This window comes from Tamandua tetradactyla, chromosome 2 (assembly GCF_023851605.1).
Source record: "Tamandua tetradactyla isolate mTamTet1 chromosome 2, mTamTet1.pri, whole genome shotgun sequence".
Lineage (NCBI taxonomy): Eukaryota > Metazoa > Chordata > Mammalia > Pilosa > Myrmecophagidae > Tamandua > Tamandua tetradactyla.
Genome location: NC_135328.1, coordinates 146,910,748 through 146,925,672, shown reverse-complemented (window position 1 = coordinate 146,925,672; position 14,925 = coordinate 146,910,748). Strand labels below are relative to the sequence as shown.

Genomic DNA, 14,925 nt, shown 5'->3' with positions numbered 1-14,925 from the left:
TGTTTAATGAAGCCTGTTATTACCTTCCCTGGACCAAATGTATTTGATGATAATCTGATTAGTATAACATTTTATGAAGAAAATGAGAGAACAAAAGCAAATAGGTATTCTTCTCCATCTATGTGTACCTGTGCATAGCCTTTCTGGGTGTGTCTGAGCATGAGGTATGCATTGATTTTCAGAGAGGGAAATCACATTAACAGGAAAACATTTTGCATTTATAATAATTGCTCTTGGCTACCTCGTCTGATGTTACTGTAATTGAAATAACTTAAAAGCACAAAAGGTCGTTGTCAGGCACTGATGTAAAACTTACCAGTACTGTTTATAAAGGGCTATACTTTGTCTATTCACCTTACAGGAAATCCTATCATATCCTAATTTCCTCCCATATTTCAGCTGTTCCTCTTTACAAAAGCATTTATTGCCAATGGCCCATTTGAGACAAAGAATGGTTGTGGACCTCTGTTAAGTCTCATTCAGTCTTTGGGTATATTGAGTATATTCTGAGTGACAAATATGGGCTGAATTTCACATTCAGTGATTTTCCATGCCTGAACTATAAGGCATTGTTAACAGTCTTCCGAGTCACAAATGCATTAACTTACCAATTGAATTCTGCTTTCGTCCTAGTTAGGGTTACCAAATCTAACTCTATCCCTTAGGTGATAATGACCATTAAATATGAGTGAATGTGGATTATACCTTCCTGGATAATAAACTAATTGGTAATAAATACTTTTAAAGTTACAAAGCACTCTTACCCTTCAAATTTGATCCTCACACCATTTCTGTAGAGTAAGTAGCAAGCTTTTTTTTTTTTCGTCTTTGGTTTACAGACATGGAAACTGAGGTTCAGAGAGGTGAAGTGAGTTACATAAAGCCAACAGGTGGGGTTCCTGTTATAGCAGTGGGGTTCGTGTTTAGCTCATTTGCTTCCACAACTCCCTCATTTTCACCTTCTGCCCTTTTTCTTTCTGCTCCTCAGTCTGACTCATTTCAAGTGTCTGGTCTTCAAGTTCACTGATTCTTTCCTCTGCCAGCTCCGGTCTTCTCTTGAAACCTTTTTGAGCATTTTTCACTTCAGTTATTGTGGCCTTCAACTCCAGTCATTCTGTTTGGTTCCTTTTTAAAACTTCTATCTCTTTACTAAGACTCTCATATTGCTCATTCATTGTTTTCAAGATATCCTTTGGTTCTCATCTCCTTAAATATTTTTTTTTCCTTTGTATGCTGTGTTGCGGGGGTCACATTTCATCCTTTTTCCATGTGAGTATCCCCTTATTGCAGCACCATTTGTTGAATTTTTTAGTTTTGTTTGTTTGTTTTTTCATTTGTTTGTTTTTGTTTGTTTGTTGGGGAAGTGCATGGGTCAGGAATCGAACCCAGGTCTCCCGCATGGCAGGCGAGAATTCTACCACTAAACTACCCTCGCATCCCTTTTCTTAAATATTTTTAAAAAGTATTTTAACGGTTTTATTTGGAAAAGAGAAGCCTAAGAATTAGAAAAAAAATTTCCAGAGGAAAACCCTTTCCCATAAGTAATTTGTGTGATTTAGGGGGGCAAATCTCAAATGTACACCTTTGATATATGTGTCAATTTTAAAATTAGTATAAAACAGATAAAGTTAGTGGAAATATTTTTAAAATATAGAAACCAGCCCAGTCCACATAATTATACAATGTTTCTATAAAAACACTTTTATCGAATTCTGTCCCAAATAGTTATGTGCTATATTAAATTTAGTTCTTCGAGTCACTCTTTACTATAGGCTGGCTATTCCATTTTCTGTCATCTCCACCCCATTTTCTTCTTTATGATGTTGATATAACTCAGCTCTGTTATTGACAGAGTTCAAACATCTAGCAAAGTCCTAATGTTTTATGAAATTGGCAGTATTGATTCTGTTCTTCCACAAGGATAACAAGGACACAGGCCTTTTTCTTTTTCTTCTGGTAGAGTTTCAGTTATTTCAACAAGCTGCTTCTTATTTGAAGGTTCTGTGGAATCAACTGAATTTTTATAGTCTCAGCTTCAGCTAATTCTTCTTTTCAACATTCTAAAATACTTTTAATTTCTCTGAATCTTGCCAAGATTTTTCTTGATCATAATATTTCATTGCTTTCTCTGACTTGTCCTCTTTTTCCCTTATTTCTTTCGTTCTTCCTCTAGAGGTTTGTTTCCACATGCCATCAGACATTCCAAGACTGTATGATATTTTTCTGCATTGGTAATATGGACTTTGACAAGGGTTTCTAATTTATTTCACGTGACATAGTATATTTCATCTCTCTTGGTGCCTTTTCCTCTTGTACCAACTGTGGAAATAGACAGAGGATCATTTTTTTTTCCATATCAACTAATTTGTATATTGTTTTTTGACAGTTTAACATATCTTCTGTCCAAGATGCATTCACAATAACACTGGTTAATGGGCCTACAGCTTGCATATTGAAAATGGTGGTTTGTGAAATAATCATAGGCCAGTAATGTGCATGTTTTTCTAATTGATCTTTTGCTCATTCCTAAGGGATCTCAAGACTCCCATTGATTTTACATTTCAGTCTAGAAAAGGAGTTAATCTGTTAAACACACAGTTCACTAATTGAAGGAGGATCTTCTAGAATGAATTGAGAACTGCTGAGGATGTGCAAAAATACTTCTTCTCCATGGTTACTAAGCATATTAACTAGCAACTTTAGAATCTGACTTACATGGTGTTCCAATAAAACAGAATGACCAATTAGAAAAAAATTAGTAAGGCAGGAGAAGGTCTACTATTTACATCTACAGCTAAAATTTGATAAACTCTATTCCAGTGCAATAGTGTAATTCAATGCTATTAGTCCTTGGGATATACCACTTTAATGTTATTGTTTCTTTAAATGTGGCTTCTCTACTGCTGCCATCTCAGTGGGTATCCCCACCCTTTAGGAAATCTTGATGTGCATTTTTGTGATGAAGTAGCTCTACATCATAATTGGCAGATATGTTGGCATGTTCTTCCTTCATTGGAATATTTGTAATAGTAGCTGATGCCACATCAAAGAGTGTTGTACTAAAATATTTAATTTGGTAGCAAGATGCCATCCTGCACAAACACTGTGGACTTTGCTGGTTAAAAGTGGGACAAATCTTTTTCAGGATGATTCAAACACAAGGCTGTCTTCACCAACTAGGTAAGTATGACTCAGGACCATCTCATACTTCTGCATCTGCATGGATGCCCTGAATTTCCAGGAACCTTATTATGTTCATGAATTTTTTTCTTGGACAGTCTTCAAGCATTTGCACATGACTATCACTTTTTACATCAGTAATAAAAAAATTGTTCATCCTCTATTTGCCAAACTTTCTGCATTCCCCATTAGTAGAGTATGAGCATCATGCTGTTATTCTATAATTTTGCCAAGGATTTCCACTACGTCAACTAGACCGTGCAGGATACTGCAGCACTCTGGATCTGTCCAAGGATTAGGAGGCCTAACAGCAGTCAATGCTGCCATCACCATCAGCTCCTACAACTTTGCTCCACTTAAGTCCAAGAATTTAAAACACGTGCTCTAGAGTCACTCACAATGCAAATTATCAACATTTTGAAAGGAGATATATATTATACATTATTCTATAATATCCCATGGAAGAGTCTACTAAGCAAGTCCTCAATGATTTAGATATGGGATCCAGAAGGATGACTCCATGGGTCCTGTTCCTCACCAGAATATCAAACTTGGCATACGTCTGCATGATTCTGCCATGTAAAGGCAGTGATCTACAATAAATACTGACTTATGATATTCAGAAAAAATTCTTCATTTAGTTTTAACTTTCATGCCTGGTCCTGTAGTGAAAATGAACAGAAGCTGTGGGCCACATCCTCTTTAGAAAAGGCTGTTGGCTGGTGGGAAAGGTCAACAAATAGTTAAGAGTGCCTGGTACGAAAGAGAAGGGATTATACTTCTCCATTCATCTCCAATCACACAGGTTCTTCCCAGCTTCCTAAATGCAGGTGTGTGCACTCATGCACATAGACACAAACACATACACTCAGGCTTGCATTTGCACAGAAGGTAATTTCATAGTCCCTCCAAGCTTCCCTTACCCCTCCAGGGTAAACCTACAAACCTACAACACCAGGTTTGCTAACCAGGAAGAGGGTGGAGCCAAGGAGAAAAAATTGTCTTTGACCTTCAAGATTTTCTACCACAAATTTTTCCAGTCAGTGACTCCAGGAGCTTCCCTAAAAGTGAAGTACCAACCACAGCACCAGCTAAACCAACCACGGCCCTGAAGCACAGTGCCCTCCTACCTAGTTTCCTCTTCTCCATTTCCTTCAGCATTTTTAGGATTGTTTTTCGAAAGGCTTGGTTCAGTATATTTACATTCTTATCTTCTTCACTGGTGGTTTCTGTATTTTTGTGTTCTTCCTTTGGTTGGGCCATCATTCCTGTTTCTTTGTCTGGTATTCTTTTTTAGCTGCACACTGTACATCTTAGTATTTTAAAATGTTAATTCTGGGATTTATTCTCTTAGATATCTATTTCTTAATTTTGTAAACAGCCGGCAAGAAAACGGAGATTTTCTTGAGCTTCAGCCCTCCTATCAGGAAGGTCGGTCCAAGGCGAATGCCATGTGCAGTGTTTTCCCTGACTTTCTGGGCCTCTGTCTCCTTGGCTTTTACTTGTTATCTGTTTTGGAGCTCCCCTGTTGACAGGAATTTGATTGTCTTCCCTATTTCCCAGGAGATCATCCTCACTTTTCTGGGTGTTTGTATAGCAGGTCTTTGTTCCAGATGGTCTGCCTCTGTAGTCTTTTATACCCCTTTCCTGTTTCAAGCTGTTTTTGCACTGGAGGGGCTGTCCAGAGAGGACTTTCACAAGTCAGTCTTTCCCAGCCAAAACAAGGCCAGACCCACTTCAAAGTGCCCTGGGGAAGGGATCAGGAAGGGCACCAAGAGCTTTTCCAATGGCTCCCCAAAGCGGAGCTTTCTTGCCCTGCCAAGCAGATGCAGTTCCCTTCAACTAAATGTCCCTCCAGAGTCCTGAGGAAGTGCAGAGGGGGTTGAACCAATGGTGGTTGCTACCACCTTTGTTGTGGTGGGTTGAAACTATAGCTGCCCTCAGAGCAGAGCCACAACGGTCCAAATTCACTAATCAAAAGCCATGTTGAGTGTTCAGCCATGTCCACCCTTGTTCCTGGGGAAGAGGATCTTTACGTCCCTTTCTGTCACAGTGAGATATTTAGAAGCTGGGTCCAATGGTGGCTTGCCATGAGAATGGAGATGGGCCCTGGGAGCAGCTGCGTAGAGAGAGAAATTTCCCGCCTCTTAATTTATCAGCCTCTGTAATTTATCAGCCTCTTCCTCCTGCTCTTCTCTGGATGCTGTAAAGTGTTCTTCTGGCCTCTGGAGTTTCAAAATAGTTGTTTCAGGCAGTACCTTTTTGCTTAATAGATTTGGTAAAAGGACTGAGTCCTTGGAGCTCTCTACTCTGACCTCTTCCCTCACCTCTTCTCATTTTTTTTTTAATACTAACTTTGGCACTATCTTGTCTTGTTACAAAAAAAAATATTTGCAAAGTTTTAAATATTACTTCAAAATTTTAAAATACTTATGTTTTTTTGTGATTTTGAACCTTTCTACCCAAGAATGTGGTCTGCCTTCTATTTTCAATCATTGTGTCTGTGTGTGTGCACTGAATGCACTGTAGCACTTTAAACTTTCCTTCATAGAGATCTTAAACATTTCATCTTTATTTCCCAAGTATTTTAATTTGTTTGTTATTTTAAATGTTCCTTATTTTAACTTTCCTTATGATAGCTTCTAAATGGTTGTTGCTTGTGTATGTAAAACTGTTAATTTCTGCACACTGATCTTTGTATCTAGTCAACCTATTGCCATCTCCTATTTTAAATAGCTTTTTAGTTGATTCAGTTATATTTTCTGGGCCTAGAATCATATAAATTGAAAATAACGATAATTATTTCCAAATTTTTATAACTATTATGTTTTTCTCTCATCTAATTGTACTGTCTAGCACCTCCATTACTGTAAATAACAATGATTATAAGAACACCCTTGTCTTTTTCCTGTTTTTAATTGAAATGCTTTTCATGTTTTCTTGTTAAGGTTGATCTTTGCTTTTGGCATAATATTGTGTTGAGGAAGCAACCATCTGGTGGCATTTATTTTCTAGTTTACTATAGTTGTATCTTTTGATCACATGGTACATGTCAGTACATGAACTCATTAGGCCACTTTCACCAGAAACTTGAACCTGTCCTATATAATGGAGTGTAGATTACAAAAATCTAGAGCTGTTCTAATATGTTAACCAGTAGCCATATGCAACTATTGAACACCTGAAGCATGGCTATTCTGAATTAAGATATGTTGTGCATGTAAAATATTTATATACTGGATTTTGATGGCAATATGAAAAACAGAATGTGAAATATCTCATTAATACTTTTGTATTGATTACATGTTGAAATGGTAAGATATCAGATACATGGGTTAAATAATATTATTAAAATTAATTTCAACTTTTTCCATTTCTTTTTAAAAATATAGTTACTAGAAGATTTAAAATGACCTTTGTGACTTCATTTATGACTTGCATGTCTTTTCTATTGACTAGTACTAGTCTAGAGAATCTGCTAACTCTTCTCTGTATTTTTAGGAAGAAAAGATCACCATAGAGCAGACCTATTTGTCCTTGGAAGGTCTCTGTTTTGGCCTTTAGTTTTGCCATGAATTAGGTACATTTAGATACCCTTTAAATTAGCTTTGTATTTTGAAATAATTTCAAACTTAAAGTTGCAGAATTAACACAAAACTAATATAGAGGACTCCTCTATAGAAATCCCCCTACCCAGATACCCAGAATTTACCAACGGTTAACATTTTGTCACATTTGTTGTATCATTCTATGTCCATGTTTTTTGTCCATCTGTCTTTCTATCTAATCTATCACCTATCTATCTATCATCTATCTACTTACCATCATTATTTATCTAATCTATCTAGTTTTTTATAAACACTTGAGAATGGAATGCATACCTTATATTCCTTGAGCATTTATTCATTTAGATAATTTTTCAGAGCTTGGCAAACCTGCCTTTCCTTGCAGTATACAGTGCCCTGGATAGGGGTTGGGCTTATTTGCACAAAGAGTCCAGAACCTCCAACATAGTCCCTCAAGCTAAAATAGATAAGAGTTGTGTGAGTAAGCAAGAGTGATCCTCCCAAGATCAGTGCCAGAGAAGGGCAACAAAGTGACTGAGATAAAATTATTTTGAGGAAAGTGGTGGTTGCATAGGCAATCTATTCTCAACCTAGATTCTAAGGGTTCAGGGCGGGGGGGAGGTGGTTTTAGTACAGAGCACAAAAACACTGAAAGTCCTCCAGACTCTTATTATTTGGGCACAGTGACTATGTTTTTGGAAATAATTCTTAATGTGGGAGTAACTGTTAAAAATAAAACAAGGCATTGGTCTTCACTGTAGGACACTGCTTAACTTGAGTAAATGCCTGGACCAGAAAGGACACTCAGAGACAGTGGGTAGGTTTCATGCTGCCTGAGAAGTCCCTGCATGCTCACTCCATGCTCTCTTTCCAATCCCTCTGGGTTTTATTAAAGTACCCAGTTACATATACAGTGTAGCAGAGAGATTAAAAACAATGTAGCTGAGACTTCAGTATCACTGAGAAATGTTTCCAGGAAGATTCAGTGTCTGCCTTCCTCATATTTGCAAAAATTGCCTGTATTGGTTTGCTAAAGCTGCTAGAATGCAATATACCAGAAATGGAATGGGTTGTAAAAAGGGAATTTATTAAGTTGCAAGTTTACAGTTCTAAGGCTATAAAAACTAAGGTATCCAATGAAAGATACCTTGACGCGAGAAAGGCTGATGGGTCCAGAACACCTCTGTCAGATGGGAAGGTACATGGCTGGCAGCTGCTGGGGTCTTTGGCTTCTAGTTTCAAACAGTTTCTCCAGGGGGCATTTGCTTTCTGCATTTCCAAACATCTGGGTCTCGTGTTGGCTCTGGTGCTTCTGTTGGCTCTAAGCTTTCTCCAAAACGTTTCCTCTTTTAAAGAACTCCAGTAAACTCATCAAGACCCACCTTGAGTGGGCAGAGTCACATCTCCATTTAGTCAAGAAGTTCCATCCAATCAAAAGGTCACACCCATGGTTGAGTGAATTTTATCTTCATGAAACAATTTAATCAAAAGATCTCACCCTACGATATTGAATCAGGATTAGAAGAACAAGTTTGTTTCTGGGGCACATAACAATTTCAAACCAGCACAGTGCTGAAGCAACTTTCAGAAAAAGAAGGCTTTCTAATCTTATTCATGGAATCAGCTGCAACAACTGTCATGGTATCCCCCAACATGTCTGTGGGGGAATAATTTACTGGCTTTCTAAAGCAGCATCAGCAGCCCTGATTCTGGATAAAATTGTAAACTAGGTAAAACAATTTTTTGTTTTGTTTTGTGTTTGGGCCCTCTCCACTTTCTTTTTCTTAAGGGAGTACTTATACCTTTTAACAACATGACCCGTCTTGTTTTTTCCTTCTTCTTCGAGGATTTGTTCATTTATTCATTCATTCATCTAGCAAATATTTACTGAATATGTCCTATCATACATCCGGGATACAAAAATGAATCAGATACAGTTCCTGCTCTCCAGAATGGTCTAATGAAGTAAGAAAAATATGAAAGTAAGGAAGAAAAGCAAAAACAAAACAAACAAACAAACAAAAACACCCACAAGAGAAAAATCTTTGCCAAAGGCAAGATTTCTAACCTTGAGTGGTTGGAGAGCACCAATATTCTGGATAATAGCTGAAAGTGGTAATTAATTTACCTACACAGGGATCCAATTTGTGAAATGATAAGAGCTGGGGATATTGCTCAACTCTGGAGTATTTGCATTAAGAGACTGAAAAGAAAGAAAATAAGTAATGAGTTCCTATTATCTCATCAGTTTCATGTATGTTACCCTGTTTGACAGATGTGCAAAGAGTTGTTCACAAAAAGAAGGGACTTGCTTAGAGTTGAGGTTTGATCTCAGGTCTTCCTGACATCTAAGTCCAAGTTCTATCACGCTGCCTATACAGGGAGAATATGCTAACCGCAGAGCCCTACACCCTGGAACAGGCAGGGGGACAATATTTTTAGACATGGAACCCTCTCAAATTCCACTTTGTCATACCAGGGCAGGCAAATGCATGTAGGCTGGCCCTGGATAGTGACAGTTGACCTATTATGCCATTCTCTGCTAAGAAAACAAGACAGAGGAGTAGCAAGAAGAGTAGACAGGCTCAGACGGCATGCCTTCTGGTAGACCTCGACATTGTATGGGGCTGCTGAAATAAGGAAATACAGTACCTTTCATTATGGTTCTCTGCCTAAGTCCTTCCTTCTCAGTTCTCAGCCAGATCCCACATTTTTCAGTTCTTCCAGAAGCTCTTTCAAGGTAAAGGCTATGCCTTGTATTTACTGTGCACCACCTTTTGTGACTTACATAACCAAATTCAGGTAACAATCTACAAAAGATTAATAATTGGGTTTTGTTTTGACAAAAGGTGGGAAGCATTTGAATATCAAATTTTAAAACTTCTTTAAAACTCTTCTGGCAAACTCTGGACATGCTTGTCTTCTTCCAGAATGTTTCTCGGTTGCATTAGAGAGTTGCAAAATTGGTATTTCATGACTAAGACTACTTCTCTCATGAACAAACACTGGTTTTTCACTTCTACCTCAAATGTGCTGTTAACTCTGCCAGGAAGCACTGTTATGTTAACAAAGAAATAAATGGTTCATGGGAAAACCTACCTTCATTTCTTAGTTACACATCCTTCCATAGCCATGTGCTTTGGGATGCTTGAATATTAAGGGAGTTTCCAGGTGTGTTTTGACTCATCTTCCCTGAATCTCCCTCCTACATAGGCTCTCTGTCCTGAAAACGTCACATTTTCCACCTAATTAAAAACAAAACCATGCAAACTACATCAGGACAGTACATCCAGAAAGTCTTAACTAGTCTACGGTTATCATTTTAAAATCAAACACACATGCACCCACAACCCTCATAGTGTTCTTTTCATATACCTCAACACTTTGCATTTCAAAACTAGCAAAATAAATTCCAAACACTTATTTTGCAGGCAGACAATAAGCATATATTTTTTAGCCCTGATGTTAAAAACAAAAAACAATATTTTTCTTTTGTCTACTCAGATTTGTAGGATTCTTTTTGCTTCCTCTGGGGACTGGTACAGAATTTGACCCTACTATGATTTCAGCTTCCTAACCAACTTCCATCTCACCTACCCACATTGGTCTGGCAGAGGTCTGTGGCCACAACCACAACCCCTCCCATGTATGGGCTATGAAGGTAGCAGGTTATAGAAATGTGATTCTAATTCCTCTTTCCGCAAATACTGATCTGCTCTTCCTATCAGTTCTAAAACTTGAACCATTTGATTTCTTTTCTGGTTAGTTAACAGGTGAGGACAGAGAGCCACATCATTAGCACAGGTTGGGTGTGTGGTGAGAAAACCATGCACTGGGGGTAAAGAGATAACAGGCAGTAGAAGCTGCAACAATAAACTTCAGGTGGCCCTAGGCACCTGAAACTGGATCAAGGAAAGAGATGGCACCCAAAAGATGTCTGGGAGTGAGAGGAGGAACCTTACAATTTTGCCTGGGATTGGCTTGTCCTGTTTTGTGATATAAAAGAGAATTTCTGGTCCTGTAAATTTAGATGAAAAAAAGTAGAAGGGGGAAATAAAAAATTAGAAGCTATGGAGCAGTGTCAAAAACAATTTGACAAAAAGAGTTCTGAGAAAACAGTAAATCTGTGTTGACTCAGACTAAAGATCTACGACTAGATGATCCTACAGCGTAACTCAACTGTTTCATCTTTTCAGATGTACTATCTCTTCAGAAAGTGACAGGCCTCAGAGTGGGGCAAAGCAGTGCTCATTAATATCTTACAAATTAAGAAACAGAGGTCGACAGAGGAGTGACCTGCTCACAGGTACCCAGCTAGTTAGGGACAGAGCTGTGAATTGAACATAGAAGCCCTAAGCTGGGTTCTCCTCCTGCTTTGCCAGGCTGGCCCCTACATCACAGCGAGCCTTTTAATTCAATTCCATTGATCAATATGTCTATCTTTGTGCTACTACCATGCTGTTTTGACCACGGTGGCTTTGTAGTAAGCTTTAAAATCAAGAAGGGTTAGTCCATCTCGTCATTCTTCTCTTTTAGAATATCTTTGGCTGTTCAAGTTCTGTTTCCCTTCCAAATTTGATAACTAGCTTTTCCAGGTCTTCAAAGTAGGTTGTTGGAATTTTGATTGGTATTGTATTGCGTCTGTAGATCAATTTGGTTATAACTGACATCTTAAAAACATTTAACCTTCCTACCATGAGCACAAACTGTCTTTGCATCTATTCAGATTTTCTTTGAGCAATGTTTTATGGTTTTCTGTGTACAGGTCCTTGACATCCTTAGTTAAGTTTATTTCTAAGTACTTGATTCTTTTATTTTTTTTTAATTATTATTATTTTTTTACATGGGCCGACACCGGGAATCAAACCTGGGTCTACAGCATGGCAGGCAAGAACTCTGCCACTGAGCCACCATGGCCCGCCCTACTTGATTCTTTTAGTTGCTATTTTGAGTGGAATTTTTTCCTTAATTATCTCCTCAGTTAGGTGATTATTCATATATAGAAACATTACTGATTTTTGCACATTAATATTGTATCCCACGACTTTGCTGAATTAGTTTAGTAGCTCAAGTAGCTTTGTCATAGTTTCTCAGGACTTTCATAGTGTAGAATCGTCATCTGCAAATAAGGAAAGCTTTACTACTCCCTATCCAATTTGGATGCCTTTTATTTCTTTTTTTTTGTCTGATTGCTCTAGCTAGAACTTCTAGCACAATGTTGAATAATAGTAGTGACAATGGGCATCATTGTCTCATTCTCTATCTTAGTGGAATTCTTTCAGTATCTCACCATTAAGTATGATACTGGCTGTGGGTTTTTCATAAATGCCCTTTATCATATTGAGGAAGTTGCCTTTGATTCCTACTTTCTGAAGTGTTTTTATCAGAAAAGGATGCTGGGTTTTGTCAAATGCTTTTAGAGCATCAATCAAGATAATCATGTGATTTTTCCCTTTTGATTTGTTACTGTGTTGTATTACATTTATTGATTTTCTTGTGTTGAACCACCCATTGCATGCTTAATATAAACCCCACTTGGTCTTGGTTTATAATTTTTTCGATATGTCGTTGGATTCAGTTTGCAAGTATTTGTTGAAAATTTTTGCATCTATATTCATGAGGGAGATTGGCTTATAGTTTTCCTTTCTTGTAGGATCTTTATCTGGTTTTGGTGTTAGAGTGATGTTAGTGTCATAAAATGAGTTAAGTAGTGTTCCTTTTTTCTCAGTTTTTGGGAAGAGTTTGAACAGGATTGGTGTTAATTCTCTTTGGAATATGTGGTAAAATTCCTCTGTGAAGCCACCTGGCCCTGGGCTTTTCTTTGTAGGAAGATTTTTTGATGACTGATTGAATCTCTTTATTTGTGTTAGGTTTGTTGAGACCTTCTATTTCTTCTCAAGTAAGGGTAGGTTTTTCATGTGTTTCTAGGAACTTGTCCATTTCATCTAAGTTATTTCATTTGTGGGCATGTAATTGTTCATAGTATCCTCTTATTATTATTATTTTGTCTCTTCAGAGTCCATGGAAATGATCTCCCTCTTATTTTTTATTATTTTTGTTTGCATTCTCTCTCTTTTTTTCTTTGTCAACCTAGCTAGAGGTCCATTGATTTTACTGATTTTTTCAAAGAATCAACTTTTGCTTCTATTGATTCTTTTTTTCTTTTTTTAATTTGTTCTCCAATTCATTTATTTCTACTTTAATTTTTGTTATTTCTCTTCTTCTATATGCGTTGGGGTTAGTTTACTGTTCTTTCTCTAGTCCCTCCAGGTGAGCAGTTAAGTTTTCTATTTTGCTTTCTTTATTTTTAATATAAGCATTTAGGGCAATAAATTTCTCTCTCATCACTGCTTTTGCCACATCCCTAAGTTTCTGACAGGTTTTATTCTTATTTTCATTCATCTCCAGATATTTTCCAATTTCTCTATCAATTTATTTTTTGACCAACTTATTGTTTAATAGTGTTTAATCTTCATATATTTGTGAAAGTTCTGGTTCTTTGGTAGTTATTGACTTCCGACTTCATTCGGTTGTGGCCAGAGAAAGTGCTTTGAATAATTTCAAACTTTTTAAATTTATAAAGACCAGTTTTGTACCCCAATATATGATCTATCCTGGAGAATGTTCCATGAGCAGTAGAGGAGAATGTATATCCTCATATTTGGGGGTATAACATCCTATATATGTTTGTTAGGTCTAATTCATGTATATATTTCCTTAGTGATCCCCTGCTTGGTTGTTCTATCTATAGAGGTAAGTGGTATATTGAAGTCTGCCACTATTGTTGTTGAAACATCTATTGCTCCTTTCAGTTTTGCCAATGTTTGCCTTATGTACTTTGGAGCTCCTTGATTGGAAGCATAAACGTTTACAATTGTGATTTCTTCTTGAGAAATTGTCCCTTTTATTAATTTGTAGTACTCTTTCTTGTCTCTTATAATATCTTTATATTTAAAGTCTATTTTGTCTGATATTACTAAAGCTACTCCTACTTTCCTTTGCTTGCAGCTTGCATGGGATATCTTTTTTCATTTATTTGTATCCTTGGGTCTAAGATTAGTCTCTTGTAAGCAGCATATGGATAGATCATATTTATTAATCCAGTTTGCCAACTTCATTTTTTAATCAGTATGTTTAGTCTGTTAACAGTCAAAGTTATTACTAGAAAGGTAGTTCTTGAATCTACCATTTTATCCCTTGGTTTTTATTTGTCAGATCTCCATATTCTTTTCCCTGTCTCTTTTTTATAAGTAACCCTTACTGATCCTCTTCAATTTTGTGCCCTCCTCCAGACCTCCTTCTCCTGTCTGTTTCTTTCAGCCAGGAGGAATCCCTTTAGTATTTCTTACCGGGCAGGTGTCTTGTTGACAAATTATCTCAGCATTTATTTGTCTGAAAATTTTAATCTCTCCCTCACTTTTTTTTTTTTTTTGGCAGGGGGGAGGGGGTGGGTACATGATCCGGGAAATGAACTCTCCCTCACTTTTTATTTTTAATTTTATTTAGTTATTATTATTATTTTTTGCATGGGCAGACAACAGATCAAACCTGGGTCTCCGGCATGGCAGGTGACAACTCTGCCTGCTGAGCCACCATGGCCCACCCTCTCCCTCACTTTTGAGGGATAACTTTGCTGGATAAATCATTCTTGGGTGGAAGTCTTTCTCTCTCAGAATATTAAATAGATCATACCACTGCCTTCTTGTCTCCATGGTATCTGTTAAATAGTCTGGACTTAGTCTTATGTGGCGAATTATTTTTCTCTTGCTGCTTGCAGGACTTTCTGCTTCTCTTCAGCATACAAGGAGTGGGTCTATTTATAGTTATTATATTGGGGGTTTGTTGGGCTTCTTTGATTTGCATAGTTATGTCTTCTTTTAGAAGGGTTAGGAAGTTTTCTTCCAGTATCTCCTCAACTAGCCCTGCTAGCCCTTTACTCTTCTCCTTCTGAGACATCAGTGATTCTTATATTTGTGGACTTCATGTTGTCCATCATTTTCCTGAGGTCCAAATCCAATTTTTCCATCTTTTTTGCCATTTGTGCTTTTGTGCATTCAGATTCAGTTGTCCTGTCTTCTGGTTCACTTATTCTTTCTCCTACCTCTTCAAATCTGTAATTGTGTGGCTCTAGTATATTTTTAGTTTGGTGTACAATATCTTTCATCTCTGTAAGATCTGC

General features: G+C 37.3%; 1 long non-coding RNA gene and 1 pseudogene across 1 annotated transcript in view; one reads left to right on the top strand and one right to left on the bottom strand.

Moving 5' to 3' along the window:
- Positions 1 to 14,925, top strand: part of LOC143674045 (uncharacterized) — a 126,073-nt gene that overhangs the window by 99,115 nt on the left and 12,033 nt on the right. The window lies entirely within an intron of this gene.
- LOC143654318 (integrator complex subunit 13 pseudogene) lies at positions 1,767 to 4,443 on the bottom strand (annotated as a pseudogene).